The sequence below is a fragment of the Choloepus didactylus genome, chromosome 14, assembly GCF_015220235.1.
Source record: "Choloepus didactylus isolate mChoDid1 chromosome 14, mChoDid1.pri, whole genome shotgun sequence".
Taxonomy (NCBI): Eukaryota; Metazoa; Chordata; class Mammalia; order Pilosa; family Megalonychidae; genus Choloepus; species Choloepus didactylus.
The window spans coordinates 50,466,344-50,483,638 of record NC_051320.1 but is presented as its reverse complement, the minus strand read 5'-3'; the positions used below and the strand labels follow the sequence as shown (position 1 = coordinate 50,483,638).

Sequence of the window (17,295 nt, the reverse complement as noted above, 5' to 3'; positions counted from 1 at the left end):
GACAACTAATATCATTAGCCATTAGGGAAATGCAAATATGAAAAGTACAATGACAAATTAAAAACAAACAATTTTTTTAAAAAACCCACAGTGAGATACCATTTCATACCCAATAGAATGGCTACTTTTAAAAAATGGAAAATAACAAGTGTTGGAGAGAATGTGGAGAAATGGGACCCTTAGTATATTATTGATGGGAATGTAAAATGGTGCAGCTGTTGTGGAAGACAGTTTGGCAGTTCTTCAGAAAGCTAAGTATAGAATTACCATATGACCCAGCAATCCCTCTACGAAGTATATACCCCCAAAAATTGAAAGCAGGTATTTACACACCAAAGTTCACAGCTGCATTATTCACAGTTGTCAAAAATAGAACCAATAGATGAATGGATAAACAAAATGTGGTATATACACACAATGGAATATTATTCAGCCATAAAAAGGAATGAAGTCTGATACAGGCAACAACACGGATGAACCTTGAAGACATCATGTAGAGTGAAATAAGCCAGACATAAAAGGGCAAATATTGTATGATTTCACTGATATGAAATAATTAGAATAAGTACATTCAGAGTCAGAAACTAGAATACAGGTTACCAGGGGCCAGGGTTGGGTAAGGAATGGGGAGTTAGTGCTTAATTGGTACAGAATTTCTGTTGGGAGTAATGGAAATGTTTGGGTAATAATGGACGGTGGTGATGGTAGCACAACACAGTGAATGTAATTAGCCCCACTGAATTATATACTTTTATGTGGTTAAAAGGGGAAATTTTAGATTGTATAAATGTTACTAGAATAAAAATGTAAAAATCAAACAAATACCACAGTACTATACAAACATGAACCCTAACATAAATCATGGATTATAGTTAATAGTACAAATATAATAATATTCTTTCATCAATTGTAACAAAGGAACCACACTAATACAAAGGAGTTAATAAGGGGAACTCTGTATTTTCTGCATAATTTTTCTGTAAACTAAAACTTCTCTAATTAAAAACTATCATATTAAAAAAAGAAGCTTCCATTAATATTCTTGCTCTTAAGAAGCAAACATGATGGAAAGATTGATATATTTTATGTTCTTAAAGTGAATAAACTTAAGAATCATTTCTGTACACCTTGTCATAGAACCAGATTGATAAAAGATTAACGCATGAGGTTATGACATTTAGAGGAGACCTTGACAAAGAGTGATATGCATTAGCTTTATGCTCCAACTAAAATTGTTACCCTGTTTTTATAGAGTCCGTACACTTCTTTGACATTTAAAATCTCTATAGAGCTAACACACTGAATTTCTTCTTAGACATTTTTTTTTTATGGTTGTATTTTCTATTTTAAAACCACTTTTGGGGGGTACAAAACCAGTTTTGCCAATGTATATATTGGTAATTCAAGCACCTGGTCATTACACACAAAAATTTCATTTCAAACCCAAGGCTCTGTATATTTTAATGTCTATTTTGGCAGAAATTAGTTTAATTTCTCAATATATGTCAAATTATTATATTAGGGGGAAAATACACTAGTCTGAAGATTTGGAAATCTGGATTTTATTTGTATAGCAACACCTATGCTATAGTTGAAATTCCAGTATTCTGTTAAACTACCCCAAGGATATAAGTCTATTGCAAAGATGTTAGTAAATGCCTCCACACCTCTCATATGAGGACACTCTGGAACAGGTAGAAATAAGAGGATTACAAGCCTTAGGTTATTGTAGTGAATTTATTTTTTATTATGGGAATTTATGAGTTAATACTGTAACTGTTCAGTAATTTGTTCTCTAAGTTTATTCTTCCATCATGTATTTTTTTTTTAATAGGTGGGATAAGCTAAGATTTGGCACACGTTCTTTTAAATGCAGATACTAAATAAACTTAAGTGGCTGACAGGATGACAGCTGGGATGTAAAAAGGATTGGGTCATTTATGAGGTGTCAAAGCCAGGGCACTGGTAGTCCCACCCCTTCCCCACCCCCAGATGGATAGACTAGTGGACAATGGCCCTACTGAGGAAGATTTTGCTGTTGGGTGTTACTGATTCCACAGGACCAGGGTCTGCCTTGCCTCTGTGCTATTTATTTTGTTACAACCACCTCAGATTCAGTGTTGAATTGCTACTGAGAAACAACAGAAGGAAAGTATTGCATTAGGCTCTAAGAAATTGCAAAAGGCTTCCTTTCTTCTCTTTTCTATACTATCTTACTACTTCCTTCAGCTACTCAACAACCTTCAAACTCACCACACTCTTATGCTTCACTGCCTAACTTAGTCTGTGGCTCTTCTAGCTGCAAGGGAGAATGAGAAATGTATTCTTCATTCCAGCTAAATCAGGGATACTGATGAATAGAGCAAGCACAGATATCAGGGGAGGGAGATCCCTAGCAATCTTTTCCACCCACCCACTAAAATTCCATTCATCCTTCAAGGCCAAGTTCATATGTCACTTACTCCACTAAGTCCTCCAATTTCTTTCCTAGTTATTCCTAGGCAGGCCCTTAATCACTCATTCCTCTACAGTCCAACTTTCATTTCTACTCACTTTTTACCTTATGAGTGAATGATCTGTGAACGTATTCAGGTCTCATTCTAAATGTAAGCCCTGAACCATGGATGCTTATGACTCACCTGTGTATATGTGGGGTCTACCTTACATATATTTGTACTTTTAAGGGCCATACATTCACTTTTGTGAGCAGAGTCTAAGACATAGTGGGTAGTTTGCAGCTTAAGACTTTTGTACTTTTGGTAAAACTAGTGAAAGGAATCTGCCATTTTCTGTATATATATTTAAACTAAGATATATATATCAAGCTAGCAAATTTTAAGTATAGCCCCAGTGGGTAGACAAGCCACAGCATGTGTTGTTTTTATAAATTGTATCATTTCAGTGTGGATGAACTGATTATCCATGCCTAGCAGAAGCTTTGGTCACAGTTATATGCACCAAGTGCCAAGACTAGCAGGTTCTCTGGTTAGCAAAAGTTGGTAGTCACTGTCCTAGGTACTCAGGAAACAGTTCTTAATGAATACACCAGGGAATTGCTATTTCTTTCATAACATAAAACATTTCTTCCAAATAATCAGATCCAGTCTCTTAGTTGCAATTCTAAAATCTGAATATCTCTGAAAACCAAAAGTTATCTCATAAGTTTGGCACCAAAACTTATTTATTTTGGAGCAAAACTTGGCTTGAACTGACCTAAGACTCAGTTGTGCTCTTTTTTTGTTCTTTTGTAAGCATGAAAATGTCAAAAAGTCATTTTGACTTTCATGACATATGGGTAACAGTGAGATGATAAAAAGAAGAAAAGAAGCATCTGTCATTAACAATAGCACAGAGTGAGGTTATAACAGGAGTTTGATCCTGGTGTGTCCCTGAGGTATTTTACTGAAGATTATGGAGATTTTGACTTACATAAGTCAAAAATTGACTGTGTTGCTTGAGTAAATTCAACAAGAAGTAAAAGTATAATTAGAAATATCTAGAACACACCATGAAGAACTGAACCTTGCAAGTGTGTGTGAACATTAATAAAGTTGGCTACAGAAATTTAAGAAGCATTATTGTATAAAATCTGAAAATTGCATGGAAAAGGCTTCTATTGATCAGGAAGCATATAAAAATTATATCAAATTTGCTAAGACAATACCTGATAAAAACCCTAGTCTTGAGCAAATCAACAATGCTGACGCAACAGTTGTCTTGGTGTTACATTCCTGGAGAAACATCAACAATGAAAGAGCACCACTGGTTTTGAGGAATAGGTTGATGTTCCTGGGTGTGCCACTGTTGCAGGTCACATTAATAAAACTGGTAGCAACTGAAAACACCAACATCCAAGATGTGTGAAAGGTATACATAATCTGCTTGGGCTTTACTATACAAACAAAATATGGGTAACCAGATAAATACTTTCTGACTGGTCAATAACTACTTTATAGCAGCAGTGTGATTCACTGCAGCCAAGCTGGTCAGGGAAAATTGTTACATAGATTTTCCTGAACTTCTTGTGATGTCAATGTGGAATTTTACCCTCCACCGAGAACAAGTAAAAACACCTAAAGTAAAAAACAAAACAAAACAAAACACACCCATTTCTTTCAGCAGTTAACAAGGGCCCCAGAATCAAAGACTTCCTGGAAAAGTTCAGACTTGAGGATGCTATTAACACAGTTACCAAGACTTGGAATGATGTTGATAAATTAATATTAAAAATGCTTGGCCAGCAGGGAGGAGGAGGGGCAAGACGGCAGCATAGAGAGAAGTGGAATTTATTCAGTCCCCTGGAGCAACTAATAAACAACCAGGAACAACTATAAATAACCTGGAATAACTACTGGGGTCCAGTCGTGACTGTCCACACATTGTACACCAACCTGGATTGGGTGGAATGGCTGAGATTGCAGCATAAAATCTCTAGGTAAAAACTGCAGAACCGCACTAGGAGCCCCCTCCCCCCATGGCAGGCTGAGCTGCAAAACCTCAATGTGGGAGAATATAGCCTAGCCCAGCTCCAACTGGGGTTTTAATTAACAAATGTGGACTGCTGAATACAAACTACAAACATAGACAAACTCCTAACAAGCAGACTTAGGCTTTTAGTGATGACTGACCTTAAAAAGCCAGAAAACTCCTGAGTCCTGGGAAAGGGAGCCCAGAAGACCAGGTGTTATCTCTGGCTGACAGGCAAAACTGGGGGGCCATGGACTGGCTCTGAAAGGGGCTTTTTTCCCTTTTCCACTCTCTCAATCTGAGTGGCTCAGTGGAGAGGGCCTCAGCCATTTTCAGTTAGCAGCACTCTGACCCAGACAGAGGTGGAAATAACAGAGTCAGAGACACAAAGAAGCAATTCAGATGCAGAAGATAACTCCCTAGGGGGTGTATCTTCCCTATGAGGAAGGAGGTGGGACCCAGCTCTACTGCTGGCCTTCCCTTCAGAACTCAGACCCCAGAGCCTGGGGGAAAACAGCCAAAACAGAAATTAAAGGGGCCACACCTTCTTATACCAGTTGGGAGTGACCGGCTGACAGGCGCCAACTTCTGGGCAGGTTGGGAAAAGCACAGCGGCTAGAGACCTTACTGGAAGGTCTGTCAATCTATAAGACACACCCTTAGGGAGACTTGAAACTGAATATAACCCCATTCTGAGATCTGAACACGTTCTGGTGGGAAAATCTGATTGGGGTAACCAAGGAAACAAGATGTCTAGGCAACAGAAAACTACAAATTACACTAGGAAAAAGGAACATATGGCCCAAAGGAACAAACTTACACCTCAATCAAGATACAGCTGAGATATTATTTCACTTTACAAAACAATCAATTAAAGATTTTCAAAGAAACATGCTAAATCAAATCCAAAACCAAATCAACGAGTTCAGGGAAGACATGGCAAAAGAAATGAAGGATATAAAGAAAACACTGGGTGAACATAATGTAGAAATTGAAAGTTTGAAAAACCTACTGGCAGAATCTATGGAAATGAAAGGCACAACACAAGAGATGAAAAACACAATGGAGACATACAACAGCAAATCTCAAGAGGCAGAAGAAAACACTCAGGAACTAGAGAACAAGACACCTGAAATCCTACACACAAAAGAACAGATAGGGAAAAGAATGGAAAACTATAAGCTACGTCTCAGGGAACTGAATGACATAAAGCACATGAATGTACATGTCATGGGTGTCCCAGAAGAAGAGAAGTGAAAAGGGGCAGAAGCAATAATAGAGGAAATAATCAATGAAAATTTCCCATCCCTTATGAAAGACATAAAATTACAGGTTCAAGAAGTGCAGCATACCCCAAAGAGAATAGATCTGAATAGGCCTACAGCAAGACACTTCATAATCAGATTATCAAATATCAAAGACAAAGAGAGAATCCTGAAAGCAGCAAGAGAAAAGCGATCCATTACATACAAAGCTTGATAAGACTATGTGCAGATTTCTCAGTAGAAACCATGGGAGCAAGAAGGAAGTGGTGTGATATACTTTAAGATACTGAAAGAGAAAAACCACCAACCAAGAATCCTATATCCAGCAAAACTGTCCTTCAATTATGAGGGAGAACTTAAAATATTCTCTGACAAACAGTCAATGACAGAGTTTGTGAACAAGATACCTGCACTACAGGAAATACTAAAGGGAGCACTACAAGCAGACAGGAAAAGACAGAAGGGAGAGGTTTGGAACACAGTCTTGGGGGATGGTAGCAGAGTAATGTAGCAGAGCAATGTAAATACACTGAACAAAGATGACTGTGAGTATGGTTGAAAGAGGAAGGTTAGGACCATGTGGGACACCAGAAGGAAAGAGGAAAGATAAGGTTGGGACTGTACAACTCAGTGGAACCTAGAGTGCTCAACAATTGTGATAAAATGTACAAATATTTTTTACATGAGGGAGAACAAATGAATGTCAACCTTGCAAGCTGTTAAAAATACAGTGGAATTGGGGGAAAAATAAAATCAATGCAAACTAGAGGCTATAATTAACAGAAACATTGTATTATGCTTCCTTTAATGTAACAAAGGCAATATACCAAAGCTAAATGCATATAAGAGGGGGACATAAGGGAGGGGTATGAGCCTCTTGGCATTGATGATGTTGTCTGACTCTTTATTCTACTTTAGTTTAATGCTTCCTAGGTGTCATGTTTTTTTCTTTCTTTCTTCCTTTCTTCTTTTGTCTCTCTACCTTCTTTGACTCTTCCTCTTTCTTTGTGGAAGAAATGCAGATGTCCTTATATAGATGATGGTGATGGTGGTGAATGCATAAATATGTGATTATACAGGGAACCACCAATTGTTTACTTAGGATGGAATGTATGGTGGGTGAACAAAATCATCTTAAAAAAAAACAGATTGATGAAGAAACCTCGAGGACACTATATTGAGTGAAATAAGCCAGACACATCAGGACAAATATCGTATGGTCTCACTGATATTAACTAATTATAATATGTAAACTCATAAACATGAAATATAAGTACTAGGATATAGAACAAGGCTAAAGAATGGGGAGTGGTTGCTTATTCTGAGTAGAATGTTTAACTAGGTTGAACTTAAATGTTCGGAAATGGACAGAGGTGACAGTAGCACATTATTGTGAGAATAACTAACTGTTGAATGGTGTGTGAATGAGGTGGAAAGGGGAAGCTTCGAGTCACGCATGTCATCAGAAGGAAAGTTGGAGGTTAAAATATGGGAATGTATAAAGCAGTGAATCTTGTGGTAGACAATGTCCGTGATTAACTAAACAAATATTAGAAATCTCTTTCATGAACTAGAACAAATGTATGACACTATAACTAGAAGTTAATAATAGAGGGGTATATAGGGAAAAAATATACCTATTGCAAACTAAGTAGTACAGTTAGTAGTATTTTAACATTCTTTCATCAACAGTAACAAACATACTATACCAATACTATGAGTCAATAATGGAGGGGGTGGTGGTTGGGGTAAAGGAGGATTTGAATTTTCTTTTTTTTGACTTTATGTCTTTTCTGGAGTAATGAAAATGTTCTAAAAATTGAAAAAAAAAATTAATTGTGGTGATGGATACCATGGGCAATTGATTGTATACTCTGGATCTTTGGATGATTGTATGATATGTAAACAATCTCAATAAAATTAAATTTTAAAAAATACTTGGCAATTATGTGATGCAAAACTACAAGACTAATCATTAGACAACATCAGATAAATCCAAATTAAAGAACATTCTACGAAATACCTGACCAGCATTTCTCAAAAGTTTCAAGTCATGAAAAAGGAGGGAATATCTAGAAACTGTTGCAGACCAGAGAAGAATTAGAAGATATGACTAAATGCAATGTGGTATTCTGGAAAGGATCTAAGAACAGAAAAAAGTACATTGGTGGAAAAATTGGTAAGATCTGAATAAAGTATGGATTTAGTTAATAGTATTGTATCAGTGTTATTCGTCTTAGTTTTGACAAGTGTACCACTGCTGTTCCCATTAGTGTAAGATGAATGAAGGGTACATGAGAACTCTCTGTACTATCTTTGCAACTTTTTGGCAAATGTAAAATTATTTCAAAAATTAAAGTTTATTTCAAAAAAAAAAAAAAAAAACTCTTGGTATGGACTTTGGCTTGCAGTGATGTTTCAAACTGAATCCATAGATGAAGACTTTGAAGGATTTCATATCACTAATGAAAAGACCATTGTGCCGGTTTGAATGTATTATGCCTCCAAGAAAAAGCCATATTCTTTGATGTAATCTTGTGTGGGCAGACGTAACAGTGCTGATTAGATTGTAATTCTTTGAGTGTTTCCATGGAGATGCGCCCCACCCAACTGTAGGTGAGGACTCTGATTGGATAATTTCCATGGAGGTGTTGCTCCGCCCATTCAGGGTGGGTCTAAATTAAATCACTGGAGCCATATAAATGAGATGACAAACAGAAGGAACTCAGTGCAGCTGAGAGTGACATTCTGAAGAGGAGCTACAGCCAAGACGGACACTTTGAAGAAGGCACTGGAACTGAGAGGAGCTTCAGCTTACAGAGACATTCTGGAGATGGCCTTTGAAAGTAGACTTTTGCTCCAGAGAAGCTAAGAGAGGACAAACACCCCAAGAGCAACTAAGAGTGACATCTTTGAGGAGCTAAAGCCTAGAGAGGAATGTCCTGGGAGAAAGCCATTTTGAAACCAGAACTTGGAGCAGATGCCGGCCACATGCCTTCCCAGCTAACAGGTTTTCTGGACACCATCGGCCATCCTCCAGTGAAGGTACCCGACTGTTGATGTGTTACCTTGGACACTTTATGGCCTTAAGACTGTAACTGTGTAACCAAATAAACCCCCTTTTATAAAAGCCAATCCTTCTCTGGTGTTTTGCATTCCGGCAGCATTAGCAAACTAGAACAACCATCTTACACCAAAAGTTTATCAGCTAAAGGTATAAAATAAAACTGACAACAAAAAAATGTTCCACATTGATAATGATGTTCCTGCTGTGCACGTCTTGAGTGGGAAAATTGCTGAAATTGTTTTCAATACAGATAATCATTAGGGTAACAGTGATGGTGATGAAATTGAAACACAGGCAAAAAAAACAGATGACATGAAAATGTGTGAAGGTTGAATCAGTCAGACTATTGCTAATTGTATATGGATGGTATAGCCAAAGCAAAGCATGAGACTGATATGAGAGTTACAAAGCACAGTTCTGGACCTGAAGATCCCAGCCTCTTTGTAACACACAGGTTCCCCTTATAAAAAGTGAAAGCATTATAAACTCTGTCTGGCTCTCCCTATGCCTCATTTTTTATGCCATTTATTCAGCTTGGACAATTGAACAGCCTTTACCAAGTAGTGAGAAATTTAGGCATATGGGATACTCATAACTATCTTTCAGTTGTGGCCAGTTGTTGCAGTTTAATTAGATTTTCAAACAGCATTTACACATTTTGCAAAAGTAAGATTCAGTTTTACCCTTTTTTCAGATCCTTTGAATTTACCCCTTGCCTTGTCTCATGTAGCACAAGGACTCTCACAGCCAATAATGGCCCACCATCCTTCATCTTGCTTTTAAAGTATCAGTCATTTATGCATTAGCTGTATATCTTTTGTACGAGGCACTGTCTAGGCCCTGGCTTACTGGTATTTACAATCCTGTTGAACTCTTAAGAGAAATGGAAATAACTCTAATGTAAGAAAGTATAGTAGATTAACGGAGATACAGGAGTTCCAAGGAGGGAGACATAATTTCTAGCTGGAGTAACTGGAGGAGAGAAGAATGCACCTCTCATGAGAGCCTACTATGAGGACATTTTACAAACATACTCTGACTTGATGTGGAAAGCTTCATGAAAAGACCGGGAGTCTAAGACCTTGAGTGATGGGAAGAATTTGGAAAGGCAGAAATGTAGTTTCAATTGAATATTTATTGACTGCCCAGTGCTTGCAGGTACAATGTTGGTGCTGGGGACACAATGGTGAACAAGCATGGGTATTGCCATAACGGGCTTAGTGCAGGGGACTCAGACAAATAGACAGTGACAATTACAATATGGTGCGGTGTGTGCTATGATAGGTAAAAGCACAGGGACAGTAGAAGCACACATTAAGATGTATTTGTCAGGAATCTATCAGTTACACAGGACAATATTGACTCAAAAAGTGTTAAGCTGAAAGGGATGGACTGGCTCACAGTACTGGGAAGCTCAGGGTGGGTCCAGGACTTAAACAAGGTTTCTCCCTCACTGGGCTCTCTGTGTCAGCCATATCCTTTAATACTTAGTTTAGATGGGGTGTTTCTACAGATGAACATTCTTTCACACAGTGATCCCTGAATCAAGAGGTAGTCTTCTTGGCAAACTCTAGTGGAAAGGCTTCAGGGAAGGACTTTGGCCCTACTTGGACCATTTAACTTTCCCTGAAACAATCACTGATGCCAAGGAAACAGGTACCATGATTAATAAGCTGGGTTGATGCACCTGTCCCAAATGGTGGGTGATGGGGGTAGGTTCTGATACCAGAAGAAAGGGAGAGAGGAGAAAAACACACTGGGTCACCAAAGATAGTAGTGGCCATAAAGAAGCCCCTGAAGTGGACACTACAGTTGTGGGAAACAGCGGAAACATAGAGAAAGGAAGGCGCAAGTTGAGTTCCTGGGGTGGAGAACACAGTAGTTAGGCTGGGGCAGCATTCATACCTAAGAGCAGGAAGGAAAACAGAAGGGAAACACTGGGGCCAGACTGTGGAGGACCCTGAATGCCTGGCTAAGAAGTCCTGACTGACATGGTGGAAGCATAGGAACAGCTTTGTTCAAAATCTTTCTTTCCACTTTTCCTGAAAACCATAAAGAGCAACAAGAACAAAGGTGTAAAGCACCTACAAATTTCATCTTCAGCGAAACTAGGAAGTGGGAAATTTCACAAATTCCATACTGTGTGTAATGTTGCCCATGAACCACCACTAAGCCATAAGGTGCGTGCAGGTGCCACAGGGAAAACCAGAATATGCACAGGTATCCCGGTGGTGGCAGATCCCAGTCAATCCCCACAGAATATTCAACCCCAGGAGGACAGGGAACTGCTCGGAGAAGGACTAAGAAGGAATTGGGCAGCAACATTGAGAAAAGAAGGAGGTACATTAAGTGCCAGGAGGACTCAGAGGTGCAGCTTAGGAAATTTCCAAAGGAGAGAGGAGCACCTTGGCAGGAAGGGGCAGGATGCCTCAGAATCTGCGGCTGGGGAAGGAACCAAAGAAGCTCCGGGCTACTGCGAGGAGCCCACATAAAGCAGCTGAGGAACCTAAAGCTGGAAGAGGCCTGGCTACACAGTAAAGAATGCATACCTAACTATAATAAAGAGGAGGAAGCCCTGGAGCTAAGAAACTAGGAAAGCTATCTTCTTCTCCCCATCACAGGATTCTCTTGCTAACAATCAGTTTAGAAAATCCCATCTCATTCAAAAATAAATGACAAAAAGTTGTAATTCAATATCCAATCAAAGGTACTATAAGAAAAAAATCTGAAAAGGAATAGCAAAACTTCCCTGAAGACAAAGAAAACTCTTCAGAAAAATGTTGCCACAAAACTGAAGAAAATTTTAACCCAAGACCCTATTTTTAATTTAAAAAAATTTATGCGGGAAGATGATGAAGCAGAAACAAAGAACTCAAGGAAGGGATGACCAAGCAACAGAAGGCAAGAGTCAGACAGCAGGAAGCCATGAAATACGAATTGGTAGATTATGAAAAGAAATAGAAAATACAAAAACATTTCAGAAATGAAAACCCAATTCCAAGAAACACAAGGGAGAAGAGACATCACTCTAAGAGACATTGAGAAGGACATAAGGAATAGAAATCAGAGAAGTAAAGATAAAACAGAAATAAATAAAAATCACAAGAGAGAAAGTGATAAGAGAAGTCAGGTAAATGAAGTCACACAAATGTAAAATTAGAAGCCCTAAAGAAAAACCCAACACAATGGACCAAGACCAAATATTTTCAAATATTCATTTTTTTCCCTTTAAAAAACTTTTAATGCAGTTTCATTGAGATATATTCACACACCCTACAAACCATCCAAAGTATATAATCAGTGGCTCACAGTATCATCACATAGTTGTGCATACAACTCCATGATCGATTTTAGAACATTTTCATTACTCCAGAAAAGAAACAGCAATAAAAAATAAAACCCAAATCTTTCCATACCCCTTATACCCTCCTATTATTGACCCATAGTATTAGTGTAGTACATTTGTTACTGTTGATGAAAGAGAATCAAAATATTACTGTTAACTACAGTCCGTAGTTTACAATAGGTACATCTTTTCCCCATATACCCCTCTATTATTAACTCCTTGTAATAGTGTCATACATTTGTTCTAGTTCATGAAAGAACTTTTTTATATTTGTAGTTAATCATGGACGGTGTCCACCACAAGATTCACTATGTTATACATTCCCCTGTTTAACTTCCAGCTTTCCTTCTGGTGACATACATGACTCTAAACTTTCCCTTTCCACCACATTCACACACCATTCAGCCCTGTTAATTATTCTCATAATAACATGCTAACATTACCTCTATCCATAAAATATTCAATTTTAAGTAGTGTTCGGAATTGGGAGTGGAGGGAGAGCTTGGTCCAGATCACAGACCTAAATTTAGGCACTAAAAGCAGAAGGAAGGCCTGGAAGTTATCTGCAAGGCTGGAGTAACTGGGAGCAGGTCAGAGGTACTCTCTTTGTTGGCCAGGACTCCTCCTCCATGGAGTCTCCTAGGAGCTTCTCCTGAGCTATTGTAGCCACGAAAGGGAGAAAGCAGCTCTATCCCCGCACATCATGGTTCAGTAGAGTCCCAGTTTTATCTAAAAAGTAGAGGGTGGGGGTGAAGGGAGTAAATAGTTCAGGAGAAGCTCCTTTGAGACAAATTAACAACCAGAGAACCAAAAAGTACAGAGATGAATACAATGAACATGGATCCATAATCCAGCTTTATTAATCTTAACAGTTTGCCATATTTGCTTCAGATGTTTTTAAGGGAATAAAACATTACAAATATAGTTGAAGCTTCTGTTTCCATTTTTCTCCTCACTCTCACCCCAAGGTACCAGTTATTAAATTGATGGTTATTTTTGCAAAGCATGTTTTTATGGTATTAGTACATAAATATGTATTCATAACTGTAGGTAATATTTGATTTGCATGCCTTCAAACCTTAAATAAATGTTTGATCAATGATTTGCTAAGCATTGTTTTTGAAATTTATCCAGGTTGACACATGTGGCCCTCCTTCATTTTTTTTTTTTTAATTAAATTCAGTTTTATTGAAATACATTCACACACCATACAATCATCCATGATATACAATCCACTGTCCACAGTATGATAACATAGTTATGCGTTCATCACCACAATCTATCTCTGAACATTTTCCTTACATCAGAAAGAACCAGAACAAGAATAAAAAATAAAAGTGAAAAAAAAACACCCAAATCATCCCCCCATCCCACCCCATTTGTCCTTTAGTTTTTGTCCCCATTCCTCCACTCATCCATACACTAGATAAAGGGGGTGTGATCCACAAGGTCTTCACAATCACACTGTCACCCCTTGTACTCTACATTATTATATAATTGTCTTCAGGAGTCCAGACTGCTGGGTTGGAGTTTGGTAGTTTCAGGTATTTACTTCTAGCTATTCCAATACATTAAAGCCTAAGAGGTGTTATCTATATAGTGCATAAGAATGTCCACCAGAGTGACCTCTCGACTCCATTTGGAATCTCTCAGCCACTGAAACTATTTCGTCTCATTTTGCATCCCCCTTTTGGTCAAGAAGATACTCTCAGTCCCACGATGCCGGGTCCGCATTCATCCCCGGGAGTCATAATCTGCGTTGCCAGGGAGATTTACACCCCTGGGAGTCAGGTCCCACGTAGGGGGGAGGGCAGCGAGTTCACCTGCCGAGATGGCTCAGTTAGAGAGAGAGAGGGCCACATCTGAGCAACAAAGAGGTACTCAGGGGGAGACTCTTAGGCACCATTAGATACAACTTTAGACTGTCCTTTGTGGTAATGAGCTTCATAAGGGCAAGTCCCATACTCAAGGGCTCAGCACATCAAACCACCAGTCCCAATGTTTGTAACAACATATGCTAGGGGATCAGCATCTCAAAGTTTAGAGATAGGCCTTACAATTCAGGGATAGAGTTAACTGCTGTAAGAGCTTACAATCTAGGGACTATTACAATTATTGTGTCCACGTTAGGCTGTGTTCTAAGATTCAATTCTGAGTTTACACATTGTAGTTAGTCCATATTGGTGAGGCATCATCCTTCTCACCATGCTTTCTCCAACACTTTTACTCCTATATATATTTTTTCCTACAATTTTATAGAGTTATATTCACATACCATACATTTATCCACAGTGTACAATCAGTTGTTCATGGTATCATCATAAAGTTGTACATTTATCACCACAATCAGCATCCGAACATACTGATTACTACAAGAAAAATTGTTTTCTTTCTTTTCAGCAATAAGAAAAAATGTTAAAAAGAAAAACAACATGTCATACAATACAATACACTATCAAGGACAGCAAACAACACCACTACCAAGAATCCCACATTACTCCCCTATATCCCCCTCTCATATACATCTAGCATTGGCGTATTGCCTTTGTTACATTTAATGGAGGTATATTACAATGTTACTGTTGACCATAGACTCCAGTTTGCTTTGATTATGTTTTTTCCTGAATACCATCCCTTATTCAAATTTCTACATGGTTGACATTCATTTGCTTTCCCACATGCAAAAACATTTTTATATTTGTATATTTAGTAACAGTCATTGGCCACTCCAGTTTTTGCCACGTTATACAGCCCCGGTCTTTATCATCTATCTTTACCTCTGGTGTCATACATTCTCCTATCCCACCTCTTTCAGCTTTACTCACAGACATCTTTGTTCAGTGTACTTACAATACCGTGCTACCATCACACAGTATTATGCTATCTATTTCTGGATCTATGCAATCAATCCTAAACATTCTGTAGTCCTTCAGCATCAAATGGCTGATCTCTGCCCTCTTTCTATCTCCTGGTCGCCTGTTTGTCAGCTTTTAACTCCCAAAGTTTGTTCATTAATGTCTGTTCATATTAGTGAGACCATACAGAATCTGTCCTTTTGTTTCTGGCTAACTTCACTCAACATAATGTCCTCAAGGTTCATCCACATTATTACATGATCCATGTCTTTGTTCTGTCTTACAGCTGCATAATATTCCATCATGTGTATATACCACAGTTTGTTTATCCACTCGTCCTTTGATGGACATTTGGGCTGTTTCCATCTCTTGGCAATTGTGAATAATGCTGCAATAAACGCCCTCCTTCATTTTAACTACTATACAGCGTGCAGTAGTGTGACTGGGAAAGGGGCATGAAGAAACATTCTGGGGTGATGGTAATGTTCTGTAACTTAACAGGGTTTGGGTTCCACATGTGTATTCATTAAGAATGTATGCTTAAGATTTGCACTTTTCATTGAAGGTATGTATTACCTCAAAATAAAAATAAACTAAGCAAATATTGAAGTCTAATATATTTAGGGGTAAATGTACTGATGTCTCCAATTTTCTTTGAAATGTATTAAAAAAAAATAAGATGGATGATGGGTGGATAGAGGAATGGATAGCCAGAGAGACCTGTGATTAAGTAAGCATAGCAAAATGTTTAGGTGGGGGGTTTATGGGAGTTCACAGTAAATTCCTTTCACCTTTGCTGTACATTAAAAAATTTTCATAATAAAACATAGGGAAAAGTATTTAACCTGTCCAAAACCAAACTCTTGTTTCATTCTGCCCCAAAGCTGCTCCTCCCTTCATCTTTCCCATCTCTTTGTCCCATACATCTAATCCAACAGCATACCCTCTCAGCTCCACGTTTAGCACATATCCTGAATGCAACTATTTCTCACCACCTCTACAGCCCCACCCTGGTGCAAGCCACCATGATCTTTCACCTGGGTTGCACTAGTCTACTAACTGATCTCCCTGCTTCTCTTCCCCTTCTAGAGTCTCCTCTTCCCACAGCAGCCATTTTAAAACATTCCCTCCAGTTATATCCCCTCCCACTCTCTCCCTTGCTTACCACATTCCAGCATATTGACCTCCTTGTTCACTAAATATGCCAAGGTCCTCTGGTCTTGCTAATCCCCTGCCTGGAATGTTCTTCCTTCATATCTTCTTGGCTTATTCTGTCACTTCACAGTTCTCTGCTCAAATGTCACATCAGAGCAGCCTTCCTGGAACATCGAATACAGCACAAGCTGTCACAATCCTTTTCCTGCTTTTATTTTTCTTCTTACTATCTGACATATTTATTTGTTTACCATGCACCCATTCCCTGCCACTTTCCATCAGAATTAAGCTCCAGGGGCAAGAATTTTTGTTCACTTCATCACTGTGTCCTAGTGTTTGCTGAATTAATGAATGAACTAAATAAAATGTCACTTCCTCTGTGAGTCCTTCCCAGAATATGCTACACCCCCAAGAGCTAAAGTAATCCTCTCTCACCATACTATCCTATTTTATCTTTTCCATGGTGCTTAATGATAGTTATTTGTCACATTTATTCTATGTCCACCACCCCAACTGAATGTAAGCTCCTTATGTACAAGGACCACTTGTTAACTGCCGTATTCCCTGCAGTTAACAACAGTGCCTGGCCCAGAGCGAGCTGATCTACCTTGCACCCTCCTCTCTATTTCAACCTCCATCCAGAGCATCTGGATTCCCAACGCTGGCCTGTTTTTCCCTGTTCTCTCCACTGTGCAATATTGCAAACCCTGGGAGAGCAGGACAAGGTCATCTCTAAGGTACAGGCTAGCTTAACTCTCACACACTTCATGCCTTCCTTCCCTAGGGCCCTCCCTTTGAGATGGCCGCCAAGGGCAGCTGCCACAGAGCCAGGTGCTCTGCCTGGGACTCCTCTGTTGGCTTCCAGAGTCTCCAGAAGCTGGGCACAGCTCTGCCCCTATAGGGCAGCATTCAGCTGCAAAGCCCTTGGCTATCCTCAGCAAACATACTTCTGCTATCTCCTCCATTCATATTAGGCCAGGCAAGAAGGCCCCAGTGATAAAAGAGTCAGCCCCTACCCCAAGGAGGTCACCGAAGTGTGGTAAGGGCAAAGGTATAGGCAAGCACTGAGTGTGTGTGTGTGTGGGGGGGGGGATGAGTGATGGGGGGGTAAAGGGTATAAAGGAGGGCCCCTTAATTCAG

At 39.0% G+C, this 17,295-nt stretch overlaps 1 long non-coding RNA gene across 3 annotated transcripts in view; it reads right to left on the bottom strand.

Annotated features, from left to right (window-relative positions):
- The window catches only part of LOC119509120, a 50,294-nt gene that overhangs the window by 27,984 nt on the left and 5,015 nt on the right, over positions 1-17,295 (bottom strand). For all 3 annotated transcript variants that reach the window (XR_005211628.1, XR_005211630.1, XR_005211629.1), the window contains one exon: positions 16,166-16,319. This is a non-coding gene — a long non-coding RNA (uncharacterized LOC119509120). The remainder of the gene's footprint in view (positions 1-16,165; positions 16,320-17,295) is intronic.